Raw genomic sequence first — 26,361 nt, forward strand, 5'->3', positions numbered from 1 at the left:
GTTTTGTTTTGTTTTGTTTACACATCCTAATCATTGTCACTGGGGTAAGCCAAGGAAGGAACATGGAGGTAGGAGCTCAAACACTGACCACAGAAGGATGCTGCTTACTGGCTTTATCCTCCTGACTTGCTTAGATTGATGCTCACACACTGATCAATAATTAATCAAGAAAATGCCCCCACCCCCAGACTTGTCCATAGGCCAATATGATGGGGTTTTTTTTGTCACTTGAGGTTCTCTCTTCCCAAATGACTCTAGCTTGTGCCAAGTTGACAAAAAAATCTAACCAGTACACATGTGATAGACACATGTCCAAATTGTCTCATCAGTGTATACACTTAAAAGGCTAATATCTCAAACTATGCAAAAATAAAGTTCTGGATCATTGACCCAAACTTATTTTTTTCCAGTTATGTAGACTATGAATAGTGGTGCCACCTTTGAATTTTCCCCCTCTAACAGACCACAGACCTCTAACAGATCAGTAAATCCTGTTGTCTTTTCCCTCAAAATTATATCCCAACTATGACCAGTTGTCATGCCCTCTACTGCTGTCATTACTGTGGTACTATCATAACTAGTCTCTGTTTTATCCTAAGACACTATTACCAACAGCCTGATTTTAATACAGAATTAGTCCTGGCTACTTAAGAAAGACAGACAGTCTTGATACCAGATGTGGTAGTTTGAAAAATGGCCCCCAGAGGCCCATAGGGAATGGCACTATTAATAGGAGTGACCTTGTTGGAATAGGTGTGGCCTTTTTGGAGAAAATATGTCACTCGGGGTAGGATTTGAGATTTCAGAGATTCAAGCCAGGCCTAGTGGCTTGCTGTCTCTTCCTGCTGCCTGTGGATCCAGAATAGAGAACTCTCAGTCAGCTACTTCTCCAGCACCACATCCGCCTACGTGCCAACATGCTTCCCACCACGATAATAGACTAAACCTCTGAACTGCAAGCCAGTACCAATTAAATGTTTTCCTTTATAAGATTTGTCATGGTTGTGGTGTCTCCTCATAGCAATAGAAAGCCTAACTAAGAAACCAGGTAAGATCATCAAGGGTGAGTATATATAAAGGAAAAATCTAAGAACTGGAACTGCATACCTCTGCTCTAAGAAACTGAAAAACACAGGAAAGAGGGAATGAGAAGGTGGAAGAAAGGGAAATGTAGAAGAATGTAGTTAAGAAAAAATAGAAAATGAACAGCCAATAAGCAGGGAAAAGCAGGAGCCACTGCCATGGCAGGAAAACCAGAAGACTGGTGGTGTAATAGAAGCCAAGAGAGCATTTCAAGGAAAATATACTAACTGCATAAAAAGGTACCAGCTGATTAAGTAAGATGGAATCTGTTAGATTTACCAACAGGAAGAAGATTCATGGTCTTCAGAAGAATGGACTCAGCTAGAAGGGGAAGTAAAAGTATTACTGTATTGTAGAAATAACCTGCTTTCCCAGTGAGGGAAATCACTCTATACACTTAGAAGTTAATAAAGGAAAAATCCTTTAATAATAGCACATACTAGCTAATGCTTAAAGAGGAGCTAGCCTCATAGAATATTTTATTAACTTATATATACTGTGGGCTTATGCGTTGTATATACGTTGTTATATTAATCTCTTTTAGATCCTGGCCCCAGGTTTAATTTAAACAGGAGACTGCAAGTCCCATCACTTGGGCAAATATGAGAGTTACACAGCAAAGATACTGACCTATTGGAGGCAATACCTTTAATTAAATCCTACATAACTTAATAGATCCTAAGTAAGTTTATTAGTAAACCTTTACAACATCAATTTTACTACTTCAAGTTTCTGCTGTATCAACTGAAGTGGACTGATGTGAAAACAGAGGGCAACAACTGGTAATTGCAATTGTAATCACTTTTTCAAGACGTTCACCTCCATAGAGGTGTGGATGAGTCAGGAAGAAATGGAGACTCCACAGAGTGTGGGTTTATTTGTTTGTTGTTTGTGATACTGGAAATCAAATCCAGAGTCTCATGTATGTTGGGCAAGTGCTGAAGGTGCTGAACTCTGCAAGCAGATTTTTCTTTTCTGACCACCAGTTTCCAAATAACCGACATGGAGTCTAAATATTAATTAAAAGCACTCAGTCGATAGCTCAGGTTTGTTGCTAACCAGCTCTTACAACTTAAATTAACCCGTTTCTATGGATCTATGTGCTGCCCTAAAGCTCATTTACCTCATCTATGAACTTCATGTTGCTTCTTCCACATCTAGCTCTCGATTCTCCAGACTCTGCCCTTCTTTCCAGTGTCGTCCTAGTCTGGCTCTCCTGCCCAGTCTCTTCCTGCCCAGCTGTAGGCCAATCAGCTCTTTATTAACCAACGAGAATAACACATGTTTACAGTGTACAAAGACTGTTCCACAGCAGAGCTCTATCCCCAGCACCTAGGTTTCCTTAAAAGAAGAGACACAGCATGCTGCATAGAGGTGGAGGATCTCTGTCCAAGAGGAATAAATTAACAGTGTGAGACAGCAAGCGAGGAAAGGACCGTCAGATCCAAGTGCTGCTTTGGAGGAGGGAGAGTAACATGGCTGTAGTTTGGGTTGCCAGGCTGACCTCGACTGTCACTTTGGTGGCATTCAGAATTGCTATGAAAACAAATCTCTGAACTTCTCTATAAGGGATCATTCAGATTTGCTTAGCTGAGGTGGGAAGAGCCACCCTCCGTGTGGGTGGTACCATTCCACAGTCCGGGGTCCCAGACTCGATACAGGCTGAGCACTCAACATTCATATCCGCCTGTTTCCTAACTGCAAGCTCAGGCCGCCATGGTTTCTCTTTCCAACTGTGAGCCCACATAAACCCTTCTTCCTTTAGCTGTTCTCAGCAAGCAGATTGCCACAGCAAAGGGACAAGTAACTAGTGAAATCAGCAGAGAAGTGTGGCTGGGGAGGGCTTAGTGAAGGGGTTTGGTGGATCAGCGAATGTGTGAGAATCGGGTAGGGACCCTGGTTTCTTATTACATCTCTCCTTTGTTTCGGGGCCTTTTTGAGATGGGCAGGGTTTTTTTGGCCATAGGCTGCAGGATTTTTTGACCATGATAAGCAGCCTCGTCACCCAGAGCAGCAAAGCTCACTACCCGTGAACTAAAATCTCTGAAACCGTGAGTCAAAAGAAAGCCTTCCTCCTTTCTAATTACCGCAGCCACTGTCTTTTTTGTTGTAACACAGCTAGCACTGACAGAGTGTCCAACTCAAGAGATTGGTCTTGACTGAAAGTACAGATGTCTTGGTGGTGGTAAAGAAATGGTACCAGTAAAGAAGAGTCTCTCAGAAATAGGTGACTGCCAGCGAAGACACAGGAGGAACAATAGCAGGGAAGGGTCCATAAAGTTGGAGAACTGGATGGTACTTAGAGATCCTGGATGTTAACAGGCATGATGGCTAATCTTGGTTACAGCTTGACTGAAGGGATCTGCATACTGCTGGGTGCTCCTCTCTGCACCCTGGGTTAGGTACAGACCACACCCAAACACCAACTTCCAAACACAAACCAAACACAAAGATCCTTTATGAAACAAGGCAAAGAGAGATGGCTGAATCTGAATCAGGCAGAAACAGCACCAAATAGCCTTGCAAGTGTTAGTTTTAAGACGGATAAGTGGGTGTCTGTGTTAGAATGAGCTGGTAAGTTCAGATTGGGTATTTTAATTAAGCTAGTCAAAATAATGAATGTTGATTACAGGACCTTGAGGTTTTGATAGTTGGACCTCGGTGATTAATCAGTCTCAGTGGACAAATAAGGGGATGGACTTCGATGGCTAGGTTTAGGAATGTAATCTATGGTTTAGCAATGGGGAGAATGGTAAAAGGCAAAACCTGTTTGCCATGCTCTGGCCTGTGTTTGTCATGGCCCTGCCTGCTACAGCCTTTCATTGACTACATCTGGAATCAACTAAGACCCAAGCAGCTAAGCACATCTGTGAGGGATTTTTCTTAATTGGATCATTTGCAGTGGAAAGACCCACCCTAAATCCAGATCATTTGAGGTCAGAAGGTCCACCTTAAATCTGGGCTACACCTTCTGTGCAGCCCACATAAAAGGACATGCAAGAGGGAAGCTTTTGCCTTTGGCTTGCTGGCCTCACAGTCACTGGCAAACTCATGTATCCTGCTGCTGAGGCATGCCTTCACTGGTATTAGAACCTACTTATTTGGGATTCTAACATAGACTGAAGACAGCCAAGGCATACAGCCTCATAGACTGAACAACTACTGGATTCTTGGTCTTTCTGTAAGGAGACAGCCATTATTGGACTAGCCAAAACACAGCCTGTAAGCCATCATATTCTTTCAGTTTTGTTCCTCTTGAGAACCCTAATATAGCAAACAAGACTTAGGAAGTTGGTTGCAGTGTTAGCTTAGGTGTACATGAAAAAGTGGTGGAAGTTACTGATTATGTATGTGAAGCAGATGTTCTTGGAACATAGGACCAGATCCCAGAGAAAGCTCTGAATGTGTAGAGCCTGAGAGACAGTGTGGGTATCGACCTAATATTCAGAAAGGGATAAAGACAGACTGGGAATGTCTTCTGGCTTGAATTCAGGGTGTCCCACACAAGCTTGTGTTTCAATGCCCAGTCCTCTGCTTCTGGCACATTTTTGAAGACTCTGGAGCCATTAGGAGTTGAGGCTGGCTGGAAGAAGTAGATCACTACAAGCAGCACTTTGAAGGTAATAATCACTTCTGCTTGTGGCTGACCTCCTTACTTCCAAGTGTGGGTTGATCCCCACAAGCTCCTCCCACTGTGTGCTCCATGCTGTGATGAACTGAAACTCTCTGGAAATGTGAGCCAATGCAAATAACTCTCCCTTGAGTGGCTTCTATCAGGTGCTTTGTCACAATGAGAAAAACAACTGATATAGAGTAGATGAGAATAGAGCTTGGGAGTCAGGAAGACAAGGGATTCCTGAGTAGATGCCATGGGCCTCTACTTGGATACCGTATACCTTTCAGAAGGTGACACTTCTATGTCCTCCTTCTGGTCTGTCATAACATAACAAGGGCCGGATAAGAGTGCTTGAATTCCTTTACAATTCATCATGAGAAACATGAGTATTCTAGGTTTCTAAGAAAATATCAATCTGGTCAAACCAAAAAGCAGTAGTAGAGGCCAGGGCTCCACAGTGTACAGCATCACGTGCCTACTTTTAGCAGAGACCCCAGAGGGTAAGAAGTATAGGTGTTCCCTTGTGTGAGTGGTGTGTCTGTGCCTGAAGCGCATAGCTGGTCCTGGAGATACAAGGCTCAAGCCTGCTGAGCCAACTCACTCTCCAGGTGTTTTTCTGAAGCATCCCAAAGATGAAAAGGAGGTCTTGTGACAGGTGCATCCTCTCTGCTGGTGGGAGATGGGCAGACAGCCACAGGGCTTTAAGACCAGAAGAGGCCTTGGATGAAGGGAACTGACTGGAAGGGTCATGGAGGCCCAAGGTAGGAAGGCGGGTTACTGTGCACACATCCTGGTTTAGGGTGGAGCAGCTCCTTCCGATGGCACCCCACAGGTCCTGCCTGTCATAATCCACCATGGGCTCATGCTGCTGACCAACCTCCCACAAAAAGGGATGGAGAAATGAACCACAAGAGATTTTCGGGATCCTGAGTTCTCGGCAGAGTAGGGAACAAGGATCCAGAGCCAGAGATGACAGTTCAGGATGCGGATGGATGATGAAGCCTCCTGTCCCTTCCCACCAGCTAAGCATAAGCCCACCTGTCACCTTCCCTCAGACTGAAGAGAAGGGAAATCTGAAGAAGGAGGAGCCGCACGAAGGCACAGAAGCAAGAATTTACTATCCTAAGACAGGGGAGATGGCTTGGCTACTAAAGGATTTGGTGTGCAATGATGAGGGCCTGAGCTTGAATCACCAGAACCCACATAAAGCCGGGTGCACAACTGCAATCCCAGTGCTCCTGCAGCAAGGTGGGAGCAGAGATGAGAGAATCCTGGAAGCCTCAGACAGCTAGCTCCAATATGCTGTGGTGTGCAAAAGAAAGTACCTCAAACTAGGTGGAAGGTGAGGCCCTAAGCCTCAGGTGGTCCTCTGACCTCCTACACAGCTACACAGCTACACACACACACACACACACACACACACACACACACACACACACACAAACACACAAACAGAGAGACAGACAGAGACACAGAGAGACAGAGACAGACAGAGGTTTTCAGGAATAATTCACTAATTCACCGCTCTACATCAGCATTTGGTTAGAAATCCTAGCATGGCATGCCTATGTTAATGACCCAGACCTTTTAGAAGGTAACTGGACATAGGTAGGAGGAGAACAACCTCTCTGCGTTACTCCTGCTAAACCCTGGCTTGTGGAGGACTGAGCGTATCACTGCCTTACTTCTGCGCCTGCTCGCTGCAGGCCTGGTAGGGAGGGTAGAAACCACAGGATGTACACAGGTGTAAGTCACACGGGAGAATGCGTCATGGGGCAGTGGCTGAGACTTTGGTGTTCACCAGCCTACCAAGGCCTAATGCCCTGACTGGAATAGTCAGCTCACGGCCTAGGCCAGGAGGGTCGTGGAGGGAAGGACAAGGATGGTTTCTGTGTCCACTGCAAGGAGAGGAAAAAGTAAGTGGTGAGCATGGTGGCATATATCTGTAACCCCAGCATTCAAGAGACTGAGGAAGGAGAACTGTGAGCAGAAGACCAGCCTCAACAACGGCACAACCTCCACTGAGGAATTGCCTCCATCGGATTGTCCTGTGGACACATCTGTGGGCATTTTATTGCTTGGCTTATTGGTGTAGGAGGGCCCAGTCCATGTGGGTGATGCCATCCCTAGGTTGGTGGGCCTATACTGTATGAGAAGGGTATCTCAGCAACCAGACGTGTACACTAACATTCGTTCCTCCATTAGTCTCTGCTTCAAGGTCTCCTCTTGAGTTCTACCCTGATTTTCCTTGATGATGGACTACAAACTGTAAGCTAAAGTTAACCTTTTCTTCCCCAAGTTGCTTTTGGTCATGGTCTGTTGCTTTTATTCACAGCAACAGGAAGCAAACTAGAATGAGGAGAAAGAATACATGGAAGAGGAGAAGAAAAGGGGAGAGGGTATGGAGAGCATAAAGGGAAAGAGGACAGCTGGGGATTCAGCGGGCACTGGGTACATGAGATCCACAGCAGGTCTAATTGGATGGCAGAAAGCTGCCCATTCCCACACCTGGAGATAACATGATGGAAAGAGAGGGAAAAGAGGACCTGGGAAGGAGTTAGGACGCCACATAATGGGAAGAGAGCGTGGGCAAGAAGGGGACCTGGGAAGGAGTTAGGAGAACTCTTGTTTCCAGAAGGGCTGGGTGCTCCCACTTTGCCTCTCTCCCCATAATTTCTCTCCGTCCTCAGATAGGAGGAACCACACTGGGGATTTCCAGTGTGTAGCTCTCCCAAGGTCAGGACTGCTTCAGAGGCCACAGGGCCAGAGACCTGGGCAGGCAGCCTGGCCCATGGGAATCCAGACAGTGGGAAGGGAAGCTATTATTTTCAGTAAATAGTGCTGGCAGCTGGGATGTGTCAGGTGGAAAGTGGGGGCAAAAGGAGGGGCTGAAGCCAACCCATATGGACACAGACACCCAGTCACACAAGCGTGTCAAAGGTGGCCATGCCAGTCAGCAACGAATTCAGGGAAGACAAAATCTTATCTAGGCATCATACCTATGCAGACTGTGAACATCCCACTTTAGGCACACTGGAGGAGACACAGACAAGACACTCTGGCAGACACAGAGACTCATTTGCACATATAGTGCCACAGCCACAATTGCACTCCAAATGCATCCTTCATGCCCCTCTCCTCCACTAAATCTCTAAGCCTCTTCTGACCTGGCCTCTCCCTCCCTCTGCTAAAGTAGGTTTGTAATTTTTATCCTATTGCTGGTCCTTTAACAGAAAAAATTTGGATTCACAGCCTGGTCTCAGCAGCTCGGCTGTGTGCTCTTAGAGAATCTCCAATCAGGCAGCCATTCCACTATCCTCTTTGTCAGTCATCCTTCAGTTATAAACCCCTCACCATGAAGTCCCAGGGTACTGTATGCTGGTGTCAACAAAGTCTGTTTGACAGACAACTGTGACATCAGCCTCTCCTTGGCAGCTGATTGGCTACCTGTCCTTTTTGGATAACCATAGGGACACTCATAACCATCAAACACAGAGAGCCCAGAAAACAGCCAAGAAGTTCCCAAATAAATCAGAAAAAACCTGCACAGAATACACAGGCTTGGGCCTATGCTCATCAGACCCTTCCTGGCTCTTGTCTGCTAGGCAGACTATCTTTGAAGTAGAAGGGGCCTAGCAAGATGGTTGGCAATCAAGAGCATTTGATGCTCTTCCAGAGGACCTGAGTGTGAGTCCCAGCACTCACACTGGCTCACAACTGCCTGTGATCCTAGCTCCAGGGGAATCTAACGCCCTCTTCTGGCTTCTCAGGACACCCACACACGTGGCATACAGTTGTGCCTCACACACATATACACACATAAATAAAAACCAAAAATAAATCTTAAAAAGATTCTTTTAAATAAAAAATTCAAGAAGTTAAAAGCGAACCTTTCACACGTAGTTTATCTTGGCCATTTCAATCTTAATGCTAAATGCAAGCCGTCCTCTATTCCTTTCCAAACAAAACCTTAATATAAAAGACTCCAGTTCTGGCCGGGCAGTGGTGGTGCACGCCTTTAATCCCAGCACTCAGGAGGCAGAGGCAGGCAGATCTCTGTGAGTTTGAGGCCAGCCTGGTCTACAGAGCGAGTGCTTTGGAGGATAGGCTCCAAAGCTACACAGAGAAACCCTGTCGAGAAAAATTAAAAAAAAAAAAGACACTAGTTATGTAAAATGTTTTATTCCATTTTAAAATGTTTATAATTATCTTGTGAGGTGTGTGTGTGTGTGTGTGTGTGTGTGTGTGTGTGTGTGTGTATGCACATTTCAAGCACCACAATGTGTGTGTGGTGATTAGGAGACAAATTTTCTTCTTTATCATGTAGGACTCAGGAATTAGACTATGAGGCTTAGTGGCAAGTGCCTTCACCTGCTAAGTCATCTCACTGGCACAAAATATGCTAGATCTTCTCAATACGAATCACAAATTCAATCCCAAACCTCACTTTAGCATCAACAGGATTGCTTTGAGCTTTTCATTGTCTAACTCTTGTCTGTGACTACATAAATGCTTGTCTAAGCTATGGTATGACTCTGAGCCCACAGAAGCTACCACTTGTATAACACAAGCCTCTACATTGGGCACAAGAACGTTACATGTACACGAAAGGTTGTATCATTTAAACCCTCAAGGGAGCATAGACTTCTTCAGGAGTAACTGCAATGTCCCCTGGGCATTGTGTTGCTTGAGGGCTCAACAATCTTCAGGGAGAACCTAAGAGGATCCAACTGCCTCTGACCCTTGTTGGATACACAGGCCCAGGGCAGTTGGCCCACCCTAAAGCCTCTTCCGGGACCAGCCCGGCCCCTGAATTCATATTCCCGCTATAGACGTCCGGGATCTCTCTTTCCTGCCAAACAATGAGTACTTGCTGCCCTGGATCCCCACAGCAGGCTGAAGTGGGTGGGACTAAGACTGAAAGGGAATGTATAAACATTTCTTTCTTGGACACAAGGAGCTATAGTTGATTAATGCTATAGCTTGGATCTGAAATGCACCGCACCCCCCACCTACACAAAGACCTGTGGATTAAAGGCTTGGTCCCCAGCAAGGTGTGTGATAAGAGATAGTGAATGCTTTAAGAAGTGAAACCTAGTGGGACACTTTTGCAGTGTTGAAGACTACGGCCTTGTGCTTGCCAAATAAGAGTCTACCAAGGAAGTTACAACTTAATCCTAGTAGGTAGCTTTATTCAATTGGAATATGGTCCTTAAGGACATAGTGGACCCTACCCACATCTCTTTTGCTTCTTGGCTGTCCTGAGCCAATGATTAATGAGCACGGGTTAAAATACATACACTCCCAAGCATTCTGAGCAGTTTTGCCACAAGAACCAAAGCAAGAAGCAGACCAAACATTCATTGAAATCCCTGGCAAAAAGTCCACACCAGCTTTCTCTCTTTTTATTTTTTTGTGGCAAGTACCTTCACCTTCACTCAAGTACCTTGAGTCTGGCTGTTTTGTCTGCATGCATGCCTGGGCACCCTGTGTGTGCCTGATCCCCAAGGAAGCCAGAGCAAGAAACTGGAGTTACAGACAGTTGTCAGGTGTCATATGTGTGTTTGGGAATGTACTCAGCCTCCTTCAAGAGCGGCACGAGCTCTTACTGATGAGCCATCTCTTCAGCCCCACTTTTCCTCTTTTAAGTTAATTGTTTCAGATATCTGTCACAGCAACAGAGATCCAGTTACACAATTGCTGTCAGGCACAGGTCTGTCCTCAGGAAGTCCTTCAAAGGATTTTATTTTTTATACCCTCTAAGCCTGTGATAGGTGGGGTCTGGCCAATTCGTAAGATGCCCTCAAGACATTTTTCTTATTGTACTGAAGTAGTTTATTTCTTTTTAATGACACTAATATCTTTTATAGACAGATCCTTCTTGTCCAAAACTTTAAAAACCACTTCTAATTCCTCGCCAAATTGCATAATTTTCAAAACTTTCCACTTGTCCCAAATTCTCACTGTAAACCTGACTGAAGCGTTCTGCAGTGACCATACAAACAGCCTGGATCCTACTTCACTATTTTGAAATTTCCTCCAAGGTAATCAATTCATTGCCTTTAAATTTAGCCTAACTCAAAGTCTCAGGACACAAATAAAATGTAGATGATCTCTTTTTGGGCTATACATAAATAGCCAGTGTCTGATTCCTAAGACCATCTCCTCTCGACTGAAAACTCAGCAGTTTGTGGCCTTCAGTGTCCACACTCTTGTTCCTACCCTGACCTCCTGTGCTCTCACTGATGATGTGGCTGCTCCATGGTGTGGTTAAGGGGAAGGTTTTTATTGTAGATACCAGGGAACAGCCAGAGGCATCTGGAAGAGTCTAGAGCAGGGAGAGAAAGTAGTGGACTTAACAGGGCCATGAGAGAAGCAGGAGTGGAGCAGAGAAGGGGTGAGGGGGCAGGGCAGGCCTGAGAAAGAAGACAGAGAAAGAACCAAGAGAAAGTAAAGAGAGGGAGGCTTAAGAGAGCACAGAGCTGAAATAGCAGGGTTATAAAGAGAGAGAGCAGCTGGTGGGGAGGGAACCCCTGGAGCTGGGGAAATTTGGGGTGGGGGAAGTGAGAAGAGCCAGGATGCCAGCATGGTCTCTGAAGTGTGTGGCAGGTACTTGTTATACTGAGAGAGCCTGGAGGCCAGCATGGGCTTTGGTGTGCTAATAGGCACCGCAGGCAGCCATTTGTCCCTTCTGCCAGAGACTTGTATTAGGTTCAAATGCTGTTTGGCCAATGACTAGGATTCCTCATCTGTTAGCTCAGTCTTAATTATCATAAACCTATATATTTTGTAAGACTTATCTTATAGAGGATGCCTTTCACTGGCACCCTCTCTTGCCGGTGGCTCACATGGCGCCGCTGGAGGAGGAAGGGGAAAAGGGACACTTTCTGTTTCTCCTTGCTTAAATATGAGTCTCCTTGCTATGTCACTTCCGGCCTGGATCACCACTTCTCTACTACAGAAGCACCGGTGACCTTGCTCAGTCATCTTGGGGGGGGATGTCTCTCGAGACAGCCCAGCAGGTATAAAGAAACCAGCAATTTTGGTAGGTGAGAAAATCATTCTAATTATGGCAACCTGGAAACTTGTTTGCTTGGGAGCACTAGAATTTTCCACTTTTGAAAAGTATCAGAAGGGAGAACAGATCTCACCTAACTTCAGGAAGTTATTTCCCCAAGGCAGACAAACACAGGAAGAAGGGAAATGTGGATTCCATGCTGCAACCATTTCCACCCTTCACCTCACCTCTATAAAAGGTCACGGTCACCTTTCTTCTCTGGTAGATTCTTCAGCTTCCCTTAGAGAGTTTGCCCCTTACTGTGTACTCACAAACACAGTCCTAGCTGCCAAAGCTCAGCTCCTGTCTCTTTTTTACCTCCTGTCCCTTTAAGCTGCCTCAGAGATCTAACACTTTCTATAAGAAATTGAGTATGCAAAAACTTTAAAGTCTTAGCTGTAGATTACCTCGTTTACCTGATACAGTTTCAAGTTCACCCTGTGTTCTTTACGGAAGCAAAAACATGCTGCTAGTTGTCTTACATGAATAACAGTCCCAGCGTTCCAGGATGTTATCTGTCCTTGGGCAAGGGGGCGCTTATAGTTTAAAGACATTTCTGATTTTTATATCTCTTAAGCACAGTAATCTAAACTTATTTAGCCATCACACACACTTGTCTGTAAAACAAATGTTCCCCCTTTCCCATAATACAGACTGCATAAAGCTACCTGGTTAACAGGGATGTGCTATACAGTTCTAGCTATTTGAGTAATATAGCAAGCACTTAGGGACTGCTTTTGCTAAAATCACTGACTCTCACTTGGGTTCACAAAGCCTGAAGTTGGGTGAACCCTGGTGTTTCCACCCTTATTTGATATATCTCCTTTACTTTGACTCAGACTCAGATCGGCTCCGCATAGACTAATCTGTTTACTTAACCTGTCTTTCCCACCCCTTGGTTGAAGGCACAAAGGTAAGTCATTGTCCTAAACCAGCAATCACACCTGGATTCCAGAAACAGGAATGTGTCATATGACATACAACCATAAACCAGCAATCACACCTGGATTCCAGGAACAGGAATGTGTCATACGACATACAACCATTCCCCAGTCCCTGCCTCAATGAGAACAATTACTATAATGGCCTTGACTTCTCCCTGGAGCAGAACTCTTAATTATCTTTAGGAACCAGACTGATCATCTCAGATGGTGATACCTTGATAGAAATAACTTGTTCAGGAACAACTAAGAGAACCAGAACTCAGATCATAACCAAGTACTCCATGGTTAACTATCGACTGCTTGGTTATTCATTTCTCTATTTAAGCCTACAGCTTGTATCAGTATCCCAAAGATGAACTAGGGTCACCCGGTCCCAGTGTACACTGACTGAATCTCTTTTACTTGTGTTTCGCTGCTACCCACTTCTTTAACCTGCATATTGGGATGGGAGCTAAGCCTAGCCTATTGGGGCTGCTGGAGTCCAGATGTTAGCTCTAAACTCTGATTACAATAGTAGAGCAAACCTGTCTGCTAAAGAACAGTGGGCCTGGAGACAGAGGCAACCATAAAACTTTTAATTCGTCAGAAAGGCAGCAAGAGTTTAAAAGGTTTAGAAATGTTAATCTGAAACCTTAAAGGATAAACACCAGATTCAGTTTTGAGGCCAATTCACTGAAAGCATATCAATCTATGCAAATTCAAAACAAACATAAAAATGGGTTTTCAGTCCTGACCACAGATCTGTGTGGGCAAAAAGTAGACCAGAATCATTAAAAGAAAACAAAACCCAAATCTAAATAATGTTGATTTAAAAGACTACAGCTTTCGCCAGGCATTGGTGCTGCACACCTTTAATCCCAGCACTCGGGAGGCAGAGGCAGGCGGATCTCTGTGAGTTTGAGGCCAGCCTGGTCTCCAGAGTGAGTGCCAGGATAGGCTCCAAAGCTACAGAGAAACCCTGTCTCAAAACAAACAAACAAACAAACAAACAAAAGACTAATGTTTCCTTCCTGATGCACCTAATAAGAACATTCAGAAATCCTAAGGGCCCAAGGCAGGATACCTACCCCAATATTGATAACTGATGGACAAAAACAAATGCTAGGGGAACAACTGACCAAATTTCCTTGCACTGGAGAATTCCTAGAAGAGTCATTTTGTTTAAAAATAAAATCAATTAACTAAAACTCTGCTCTTGATTAACAATTGCTTTATTTAGCCAGTAGATAGAACTGGAGCTTTCCAGTGTCACTTAGGGAAGATGCCATCAAACTCAAGTATGATGTTTCATCCCTGTAACCCCAGCACTTGGGAGGCTGGGCAGGAGTACTGACACAAGTTTGAGACCAATTTGAACTACATAGTAAGGTCCAGGCCATCCTGGGAGGAGGAGATAGAACAAATTGTAAATGTTGAAAAATTTGTGGTTTAGAAAAACCTCAGGGAGGAGGAGCATGTGGTGGCCTAGTCACAAACACTCACCATCACAATCCCCCTCCAGTGTCTTAGTCACTATTCTATTGCTATGAAAAGACACCAGGATCAAGGCAGTTCTTATAAAAGAAAGCATTTAATTGGAGGCTTGCTTACAGTTTTAGAGGATTAGTTCATTATCATCATGGCAGGAAGCAGAAGGGTGTGGCTCTGGGGCAGTTACTGAGAGTTCTGCATCCTGATTCAGAGGCAGCATGCAGGGGCAGGCAGGCAGGCAGACAGACAGACAGACAGACAGACAGACAGACAGACAGACTGGACCTGTTCTGGGCTTTTTAAAACTCAAAGCCACACTCAGTGACACACCTCCTCCAACAAGTCTATATCTTCTAATCCTTCCCAAATAGTTCCATTAACTTGGGACCAAGCTGTCTCAGTCACTGTTCTATTGCTGTAAGGAGACACACAACCACTGCAACTATTAAAAGAAAACATTTAACTGGGGGCCCACCGTTTCAGGGGTTTAGTCTGTTATCATAAGGGAGGGAGAGCATGGTGGCATCTGTGTAGGCACTGGAGTAGTAGCTGAGAGTTTTACATCCTGATCCATAAGCAGGCAGAGAGAAAGAGAGAGAGAGAGAGAGAGAGAGAGAGAGAGAGAGAGAGAGAGAGGAGAGAAGTGGCCCTGGGATTGGGTTTTGAAACCTTGAAACCCACATCCAATGACTCACTTTCTCCAACAAGGCCACAACTCCTAAACCTTCTTGTAGGGGACAGTAAGCCACGCCTGTTAGAGGCTGGCTACAGGTGTGCCTGACCACGCCTGTCAAGGTGTGGTCAAGGTGAGGTTAGAATGATGCCGGATAGGTTCTTAAGGAACAGTGAGCCATGGAAGCCCCTTCTCCTTTCCCTTCTCCCAGGCCTCGATGCTCAGCTGCCCTGGGCATGCTCTGGCTTGCGTTTGGCTGGTATTTATCTCAATAAAGATATCTTGACCTTATGGATTATGGATTGTCTCTTGACGTAATACCTTCTAATCCCTTCAAATACTTTCACTCCATGGTGACAAAGCATTCAGATATATGAATCTATGGAGGCCATTTTTATTCAAACCACCACACCCCCTGAGGAAGCCAGACCCAGGACAACCTAGCCTCTGCCCAGGAAAGCATTGTGATTTATCGTCCAGGGCTTCAAAGGTCTCTTCCCTAGTCCTGTACTGAGGGGAGGGATAGGAATCATGGTCCCTTTGAAGCTGGTTGGAGTAAAGGTGTGCAGCTGGCCTGTGACAGACCTGATGGGGTTCATTGTGGTGCTGGGGCCACCCATGTCTTGAGTCTGCACCTTTTCCACTTTCATTACTTCTTTGTCTGGGGTGACACTGAAGACTGAAATGTCTCTGCATGTTGAAAGCTGATGGCAGCATACACTGGGGTTGACCCTTTTCCTGCCACTACCTGGGCAAATGGGTGCCAGACCCCATCCAAAAACTGCATACTCTCACTAAGGGCCACACCAACTCCCCTAACAAGACCAGCAGCCCAATTGTCAATAATGTCCCCATAAAGACTGGGCGTCATAAGCACATCAAACTGGTAAGGGTTCTGCACCAGCTGCTTGGAGCAATTGTCTGTGATCCTTGTCTCAAACTTGATCTGCGTATTGTATTAATCAGGGTTATCTGGAGGAACAGAATTCATAGAATGAATAAATGTAATTTATTATACAAATGAATATATATGATTTATTATATGATTTGGCTTACAGGCTGTGGTCCAGCTAGTCCAACAATGGCTATCTACCAATGGATGGTTCAAGAATCCAGTAGTTGTACAGTCCACAAGGCTATATGTCTTAGTTACAATTTCTATTTCTGTGTAGTGACACCATAACCATGCAACTCTTATAAAGGAAAACATTTATGTGGGGTGGTTTGCTTACAGTTCAGAGGTTCAGTCCATTGTCATCATGGTGGGGAGCGTGGCAGCGTATAAAGATGGTACCGGCTACACCTTGATTGGAAGGCAACAAGAAGTGGATTGTCTGTCACACCGAGTGAAGCTAGAGCAAACGAGAACTCAAAGCACACTCCCACAGTGACGCACTTCCTCCAACAAGGCCACACCTACTTCAACGAGGCCATACCTCCCAATAGTGCCACTCCCTATGAGGTTTTGGGGGCTAATTACATCCAAACTCACCACATTCCATTCCCTGGCCCATATAAGCTTCTAACAATATCATAATTCAAAGTGCATTTAATCTAACTTCAAAAATCCCCACAGTCTATAACAATCCCAAACTTACTTAAAATTCTAAAGTTCAAAGTCTCTTTGGAGATTCATGCAATCTCTTAACTGCAATCACCTGTAAAAATCAAAATTAAAAAGCAGATATCATACTTCCAACATATAATGACACAGGGTATACATTACCATCCCAAAACAAGAGAGCATAGTGAAGAAATACTGGACCAAAGCAAGACTGAAAACCAGTTGGGCAAAATCCAAAGTCTACATCTTCATGTCTGATGTCAAATTCTCTTCAGATCTCCAATTCTGTTCAACTCTGTTGACTGCAGCATACTTTTTTCTCTTGGGCTAGTTTCATTCCCTGCTAACAGCTCTTCTCTGCAGGTGTCCCATGGTTCTAGCATCTCTAACATCTTGGGTTTTCCAAGGCAATCCAGGCTTCAACTTCACAGCTTCACACAAAGGCTTCTCCAGGCCTCCATTTAGGGACACCCCTGACATATACCTGGCCTCAGCAGCTTTCCTTCTATCCTTAACTCCAGAACCATGTGGCTGAAGCTGCCACGTTCTGCTGCTTGCTGGGGCTGGAAGAATATGGTCCCCTCATTCAACTACATTTCACCAGCTTTCTGTCCTCCACTGCTTAAGCTTGGCTGCCCTGGAACTTGCTCTGTAGACCAGGCTAGCCTCAAACTCAGAGATCCACCTGCCTCTGCCTCCCAGTGCACCACTACACTCAGCTCTAAGCTTTACTTTATTTCATTTTCACAAATTGTAAACTTAGCTGGGTGGGATCTTGTCCTGAGGCCACCACTTTCTTTATTACATTTCTTAATTTGTTTATTTCCTTGAACATTTGGCTCTATTCAATCTCCTGATGTCCTTTTTGTCAACTTGTACATTTTGTATTTTTATTTGTTCGGCTTGTTCCTTTTCAATTATAAATCTTCATTAGAGTTACCACTAATCATCACGCAACTGAGTCTCTACTAGGCTGTTTTGAGATTTCCTCTGTCAATGAAATTAATACAAAGCTCTTCTCTTCAGCCTCAGGCAGACTCCTCAGACAAAGGCAGAAAGCAGTCACATTCTTCACCAAAATATCAAGAGAACGATCTCTAGGCAGCATACTAAAATTCTTCTCTGAAACCTCTTGAGCCAGTCCCCTCCAGCTCATCAAATCACACTCAGCACCACTGTCTGCCATGCTCCTACTAGTACAGCCCATTAAGTAGTGCTTAAAGCATTCCACTGCTTTCCTAACCCAGAGTACCAAGTCCAAATTCCTCCCAACAAACACATGGTCAGGCCTATCACAGCAGCAATTCCCCAATCCCAATTAACAACTTCTGTCTTCATTAGGGTTTCTATTGCTGTGAAGAGACACCATGACCATGGCAACTTTTGAAAGGAAAACATTTGATTGGGGGTGACAGCTTACAGTTTCAGAAGTTTAGTCCATAACCATCATGGTAAAGAGCTTGGTGTCATTCAGGCAGACATAGTGCTGGCTACATCTTGATCAGAAGATCAAGTCCACAGGAAGTGGACTGAGACAGTGGGTGGTATCTTGAGCATATAAGAGACCGCAAAGCCCACCTTCATAGTGACACACTGCCTCCAACAAGTCTACACCTCCTAATAGTGCCACTCCCTATGAGATTATGGGGGCCAATTACATTCAAATTATCACACTGGATGTCTCATCTGGTTTTTGGTAATGCCTGAATTCAAAGAAGTGGGCTCTAACACAAGTGAAAGAATAGATTTGCCAGAGAGTGACAGCAAGCAGGCAGAGAGAGCAAGCTTCCTTCTTCCATGTCCTTTACATATACTGCCAGCAGAAGGTGTGGTCCAGATTAATTTGGTGGCAAATTACCCAGATTAAAAGTCAGTCTTCCCACTTCAAATGATTTAATCAAGAAAAAAATCCCTCACAAGTGTATGCAGCCCCTTGGGTTTTAGTTGATTCCAGATGTAGTCCGATTGACAACCAAGAACAGACATCACAGGTGTACAATCTGGCCACTTCCTCACATCACTGCAGGAACATCCATAAAAATCAGTTTTTGTGAAGTTGGCCTAATTGACAGCTGTGACCTTGCCCTGCCTCTTCTGCAGTCAATCCCTTGGGCATTATTCGTTCCATAGACAATCTTCAAGCACTCCATTATACTCTTCCTGCTCTGGTATTCCAGAGAGCGATAACCCCCTTCTGTCTACTGGAGAACAGTTAGCAGGTATAGTGCTGGGCTGAGTTGTGTACTCAGGAAGTGACTTCACAGGGACTACATTGGCAACCAACTTAAGCCACAACTGCGTTTCATACAAGGCTAATTCCACCTCATACTCCATTGGAGGTGTAGATCTTTCCAATGATGGCAACTTTGTTCTTCATAGAATTGGGCACCTGTTCCAACTCCTCAGAAGCTATTCTGTACCTGGCTCAGGGGTGCACCTGGAAATAAACCCAGTGGCAGTAGCCTTGAACATTTCCTTGACAGCATGCATGAACTCTGGTCCCATGCACTCTCCCTACAGCATGGTCCCAGAAAAGGTACCTGGAGGCCTTTGGCTTGACTTTGTGAAGCATGTGAGCCAAGGCCAGGATTCTGGAGCCTCTCTAAGTCCTGGGATTCCAAACAGGGCCTCAGGCCAGCCAGGCAGACAATGCTCAGTGCTGCTGAGCTTGTGGAGGAGGTGGCACACATAGGCGGATGAGGGAGAGGGGGAAGCAGGGAGCAGGAATGGAGGGCAGGGAAAGCATTGTACAGGACTCTATTTTATTTCTTTGTATTTGAAGCCAACATTCCAAAAATGAAGTTTTACAAAAATTACATTCTATTTATTTATTTATCCATTGCTTATGAGTGTGCATGTATATATGTGCACCACACATGTGCCTGGTGTGCAAAGAAGTCAGAAGTGTTGGATGCTTTGGAAATGAAGTTACAGACAGTTTGAGGCACCGCGTGAGTCCTGGGAATTGAACCCAGGTCCTCTTTGAGAGCAACTGAGACACCTCTGCAGCACCACTCTGCCTGTTACATCCTTAATAGAATTAAAAAGAATAAGATACAAATAAATTTTGCAAAAGAAGTGTAAGACATATACTCCGAAAACCAAATCATTGCTGAAAAAATTTAAATCCAAGTAAATGTTTTTAAAGCCTATATTCATAGTTAGAAGGCTTAATATTATTAAGATGGAAATACTCTCTAAATTTACATATTCAATGCAGTATTTACATATCTAATGCAGTTCCTACCAGAATCAGATTTTGAGCAGCTCTGAACAGCCAAGCAACCCTTAAAAATAATAAAGTAGGAAGACTCACTTCACAATTTTAAACTTACTACAAACTAACAGTAATTAAGTCAATGCAGTGTTGGCATGATGGTGGAGACACACACACACACACACACACACACACACACACACACACACACACACACACATTCCCAAGAGCAAAGAAAAGAAAAGAGAAAAATTAATTTAAAGCAGAGGGCATGAGTTGGGAGGAGGACACAGTAGGGGAATCAGGAGTTAGAAGGGGGAAGAGGGGGTAGATATGATCGTAATATATTGTATACATGTATGATATCCTCAGAAATGAATAGTCTCTGAGCAAATGGTGCTGAACTAATTGCTACTCACATGCAAAGCATACTGTTGGAATCCCATATCATATCAAGAATGGATTAGGGGCTTTCAAAAAGAAAGGTTTCAAAAACCTCTTACATGAAAACATAAGGAAAAATTTGTGATGTTGCACTTGACAACAGTTTCTTGGACATGACATCAAAGCACAGATGGCAGAAAAAATTGACAAATTGTGTTTCATCAAAATCAAAAACATTTGAGTTGCCATTGGGCTGGCAAGATGGGAAAAGATGCTAAGTTATGACCCACATAGAAGAAGGAAAGAGCTGACTCCAATAGATTGCCTTCAGAACTTCACACACACACACACACTCACACACACACACACACACACACACACACACACACACACACTCTAAATATAGGGTAAGTATAATTTTAAAATTCAAGATCACCACAGAGATTATGAAAAGGCAAACCAGAAAATGGATGTAATATTTGCCTGTCTTGTATCTGACAAAGGATTTTAACATATACATTATACATATATATGAAGAATTATAATAACAAAAGACAAAGATGAATTTTTAAATGGGCAAAGGATACAGATATTCCTCCAAAGAACATATAGTCACTATGTATCTGAAAAGCTTCTTTTTTTCTCCCTTTTAATTTGAATTAGAAACAAGATTGTTTTACATGTCAATCCTAGTTCCCTCTCCCTCCCCTCCCCCTGCCCCCCCCCTAACACCCTACCTATTCCATACCCTTTCTGCTCCCCAGGGAGAGTGAGGCCTTCCATGGAGGATCTTCAGAGTCTGTCATATTCTTTGGAATAGGGCCTAGGCCCTCCCCCGTGTGTCTAGGCTGAGGGAGTATCCCTCTATGTGAAATGGGCTCCCAAAGTCCATTCCTATGCTAGGGATAAGTACTGATCTACTACAAGAGGCCCCATAGATTTCCAAGGCCTCCTCACTGACACCCACATTCATGGGGTCTGGATCAGTTCCATGCTGGTTTCCCAGTGATCATTCTGGGGGCCAAGAGCTCCTCCTTGTTCAGGTCAGCTGTTTCTGTGGGTTTCACCAGCCTGGTCTTGACCCCTTTGCTCATCACTCTTCCTTCTCTGCAACTGGATTCCAGTTCAGTGTTTATCTGTGGGTGTCTGCTTCTACTTCCATCAGCTGGATGAAGGCTCTAGGATGGTATATAAGTTAGTCATCAATCTCATTATCAGGGGAGGGCATTTAAGGTAGACTCTCCACTGTTGCTTAGATGATTAGTTGGTGTCATCCTTGTAGACCTCTGGACATTTCCCTAGTGCCTGATTTCTCTTTAAACCTATACTGGCTCCCTCTCTGATGGTATCTCTTATTTTGTTCTCCTCTATTCTTCCCCCTACACAACCTTCCTGCTCCGTTATGTCTTCCTCACTCCTCCTCTTCTCCCCTTCTCATTCTCCTAGCTCCCTCTCTCCCTCCCCATGCTCCCAATTTTTGCTCAGGAGATCTTGTCCCTTTCCCCTTCTCCGGAGGACCATGTATGTCTCTCTTAGAGCTTCTTAACATGATTAGTTATTAAAGAATTACAAATCAAAACCACAATGAGATACGACTAAAATAAAAAGTTTGGTATCTAGAGTTGCAAGGATCTGAAGAGATGAAGCCCCCACATTTCTGGTGAGGATGTAAAAGGAGGCAGCTGCTTCCTCAAAAGGTTAAAGATAGAGTTGCCACATGACCAGTAGATTCACAGGAGAAATTAGAACACACCTCCTCACAGAATCTGAGGATACACGACTGTTTATAGTATCACTGTTCATAGTTACCACAGGGAAAAAAACCCCAATGTCCATCAGTGCTAATGGATAAAGAAAACATGGTATGTTCACACAATTGACTATTAATTACTATTCCATTATTAATTATTAATATAATGGAATATTTTAGTTACCCACAAAAAGCATTCTACAATGAGTTTTGAAAATATAATGCTAGATGCAAATAATCACAATAGATTGTTTACTGTGTGACTTATCATAAACAAACTTCCAAGTTGGGCATGGTAGTTCATGCCTATAGTCCTCGAACTTGGGAGGCAGAGGCAGGATTTTGAGGTCAAGTGCCACTTAGGCTACATAATGAATTCAAGACCATTTTACAATTCATAGTAAGATCCCGTCTCAAAACACAAGAACAAAAAAAAAAGCAGGAAAAATGGAAAAAGGAAAAGAGGGAGACAGGGAGAAAGGAAAGCAGGCAGGCAGACAGGTCATCTGGCTCACAAGAAAGAGCCCAATAGAGACTGGGGTGGGAGGTGAGATGGTGACAAGGGTGTATTGATTCTAACGTGTTCACCAAAAATTGCATGTTAGATACAAAAAACTCCAAATTCAGATATCAGTAGTATTTTGAAGTAAGACCTCTAAAGATAATTAACTAAGATTAGATGATACCATGTAGATAGGACCTACATGATACCTGTGTGTCTTTAATTAAGGAGAAGGAAGAAGAGAAGGAGGGGGAGGAGGAGGAGGAGGAGGAGGAAGAGAAGAAGAAGAAGAAGAAGAAGAAGAAGAAGAAGAAGAAGAAGAAGAAGAAGAAGAAGAAGAAGAAGAAGGAGAGATACCCAAACTAGTATGCTTGCTCTTGCTCTTTCTGGCCATTTTATGTCATGATGTAGCAAAAAAAGCCATCACTAGAAGGCAAGCAGAGGCCCATGTCAGACAATGCTGTCTGGATAGCCAGAAACTGGAAGCTAGATGCCTCAGAAATGTAGGATAGAACCAATCACAACTAACAAAAAAAAAAAGGAAATTAAATGATTCCTAATGATATTCTGCTCTACTCAAAGACAGGTTCCTTGTCCAGGAGTCATCACAGAGACTTCCTCCAGCAGCTGATAGGAGTAGATGCAAAGACCCACACCCAAACATTAGGCAGAGCTCGGGGAACCCCGTGGAAGAGGGGGAAGAAGGATGGTAGGGGTCAAGGACACCAGGAGAACATGGCCCACAGAATCAACTAGGCAGGGATCCTAGGGGCTCACAGAGACTGAGGAAGCAAATTCATAGTCTTCACGGGTCTGTGCTTGGTCCACATGTTGTGGTTGTCTAGCTGCTGCTGCTGCTTCTTCTTCTTCTTCTTCTTCTTCTTCTTCTTCTTCTTCTTCTTCTTCTTCTTCTTCTTCTTCTTCTTCTTCTTCGTTTTTCAGGACAGGGTTTCTCTGTATTGTTTTGGAGGCTGTCCTGGAACTCTCTCTGTAGACCAGGCTGGTAGCTTGTTCTTCTGGGACAAGTGGAAGGAAGTAGGGGTGTCTTTGTCTTTTTCACCTGCCCTTGCACCCTTTTCCTCCTCCTGGGTTGCCTCATCCAGCCTGGATATGAGAGCTTGTGTCTTACTGTATCTTGTTATGCTGTGGTCAGTTGATAGCACTGGGAGGCCTGCTCTTTTCTGAAGGGAAATGGAGGAGGAATGGATCTGGGGGAGAGGGGAGATGGGGGATTGGGAAGGGTATAGGGAGGGGAAGCTGTGGTTGGGATGCATTGAGAGAAGAATAAATAAAAAGAAAAAAGAAGAAGACAAGCAGAAGCTGGCCTTTTGGATTTCCCAATCTCTTGTGAACCAAATACATTTCTATTCTATATAAATTACTCACTCTTGGTCTATTTTGTCATAGTCACAAAAGAAACACGAAGATGATAAACAATACAGAGTTCTCTTTTAAGGTGATGAATATTTACTAAAATTGTAGTAATGGTTTGTTACCTCTGAATATACCCCCAAATGAGTACTGTACTATAAATTGATCAATTTGATATACATATATATATTAAAGTATGTAAATTATATCTCACTTTTTATGATAGCATTTCACTATGTAGCTCAGGCTGGTCTTGCCCTCATGATCCCCCACACCTGACTTAGCAAATATATTTTTAAAGTAAAAGCAAGTATGTGCTCTAACATCAGAGAAATCTATGTATAAAGCCCATGTTAGCCAGCTGTCTATAACAAAATACCTGAGACAACCCTGTGAAAAAAAGGTTTAGCACAGCTCAATAGTTAAAGAGTTTAAAACTGATCAGTGTTATTTTAGTCCTCTGGAGGGTTTGCTAGTTGGCAATCATAGGGAGCACACACACAATGGAGCAAACACATATACCTCACCAGCCAGGGAGCAAAGGGTAAGAAGAAGGCAGCAAAGTCTCTGATGCCCTTTGGTGGGCACAGCCCCAGTGATCTAAGGGCCTCTTCTAAAGCCTCATCTCCTAAAGGTCCACAGGGCTTCCAAATGACACCATCCTGGGGACCCTTGGAGCACATTCAACTTCCAGACTATGGCTGTTCTCCAAATTTCCTTGGCAATTTAAAGAATGCATACATCTGAGTCTGTCTTCTTGTCTTTGAAATGGTGATTTAATAAAACAAAGCATATTAAGGATATTAAGCAATCAAGTAAATACTTAGTAAATGTCAGACATGTTCCAAAAACAACAAAAATTTTAGAGCTGAATTCTAATTTCACAAACATCACTATTTCCTTTATATTATACTCTAAGCCAGTGGCCCCAAGACATAATAGGAAGTGGTATAAAAGAAGTTTAGATAGGATGAGAATTACAGCTCAGCATCAAGAGAGCTTAATGGGCAATCATGAAGACCAGAGTGCTGATGCCAGGGCTCACATAACAAGCCAAGCATCCCACAAACACCCGGAGCTCCAGTTCCAAGGGATTCAGTGTCCCCTTCTGGCCTCTGAGCACACAGGGAAGTGTACCCCCCTCTCTCTCACGCACACATACATACACCCACCCCCCCCCACACACACACACACACTATTTTTTTTTAAAGTTTAGACATTGTATTTGTTGGCTTAGAAACACTGGCTTTCTTATTCTGACTTTGGACTTCTTTTTTTTTATAACTTTTATCACCTCAGATTTACACAATTCTCTATTCAGCTTTCTGAGTTCTTTTCTATGTGCAAGTGGCAGAAATACAACTCAAACAAGTCTGAAATGATGAGGAAAAACTCACTGGTTTGCATGATAGGAGGCAGACCATGCAGACGGAGGCAGAGCTCCCCTTCCACCCCACCCCCCACTCCACCCTAACCCCCCCCCATGAAATTCTCGTCAACCTTGGGTCTCTCTGTGACCTTCACTCTCCTACTGAGCTTGGGTTTTGCCAGGCTGGAAGAGTAAGAATATAACTGGAGACAACCTCAAGATTATGTCATCTGGATTTAGCAGCCCCAGGAGAAAGGGGGTCTCCCTGTCTCCTTCCCTCCCTCTCCCTCCCCCCCCTCTCTGAGGAAAGTATTTCCAGTGTCTAATGAGGAGGTCACAACACCTTGTCCCTACAAATGATCTGCAGGTGTAAGAGTAAGGTCTGTGTGGAATGAAGGCTACTGGCTGTTTCCATCCTTTACAGATGGTGAAACAGGAAGAAGATGGGTCTGGTAACTAGTGAGGAATATCCACTGGATGCTAACCCTCCAAGTCTGCAGCACTGGACCCTGGTCCTCTTTGTTTCTAATATATGAGAATACTGTTGACCCTTGTCTCCAGGTTGAGAGTTGTGTGAGTCAGAGAGGTCCAGACTCCTATTGAGTCCTCCAAGTTTTCAACAAGGATGCTGAGGCTTTTGGAGGCCTCGGATTTACTCAGCACTCTGTCTTAGAATCTGTGTCTTTAAATCTAGGAGTATGTTGGTGAAATGGCTCAGCTTAAAGGTAGTTGCCACCAAGCCTGAGTTCTATCCCCAGGTACCACATAGTAGAAAAAGAGCACCAACTCCTACAAGTTGTCCTCTGACTTCCAAATAAGGGCTGTAGCTCGTTTGTGTGCTCCTGAACACCACACACACACACACACACACACACACACACACACACACACAAAAATTTTTTAAAGATTCATTTATTTTTATTTTATTGTAAGGGTGTTTCGCCTGCATGTACGTCTGTACACCACATGCATACATTGCCTATGAGTGCTGGATCCCTTGGAACTGGAATTACAGATGGTTGTGAGCTGCTGTGTGGGTCCTGGGAACCAAACCCATATCCTCTGGGAGAGTTCCAATGCTCTTGCCCTCTGAACCAGTCCCATCGAAACAAAACAAAAACAAAAATCCAACTCTTTTAAATCTAAGGGATTTATTCCAGAAGCTATGCCAACTATGTATTTTCTAATTGTAAGAGAGTTTTAGCAAGATTGTGGTACTCTGCCCTCTAGACATGGTCAGGTCATTGCCATTTAAAATAAAAAGCAGCCATGGTGGCCCACAGTAGTCTGGGTTTACTACTTCCCTTGTGAAAGGAGGACGGGATCATGAAGTGGTATGGGGATACATTATCAATTGGGGG

At 44.0% G+C, this 26,361-nt stretch overlaps 1 pseudogene; it reads right to left on the bottom strand.

The window, feature by feature from the left end:
- Positions 1 to 15,492: 15,492 nt before the first annotated feature.
- The window catches only part of LOC113834432, a 39,719-nt pseudogene continuing 28,850 nt past the window's right edge, over positions 15,493 to 26,361 (bottom strand).

The sequence above is a fragment of the Cricetulus griseus genome, chromosome 2, assembly GCF_003668045.3.
Source record: "Cricetulus griseus strain 17A/GY chromosome 2, alternate assembly CriGri-PICRH-1.0, whole genome shotgun sequence".
NCBI lineage: Eukaryota > Metazoa > Chordata > Mammalia > Rodentia > Cricetidae > Cricetulus > Cricetulus griseus.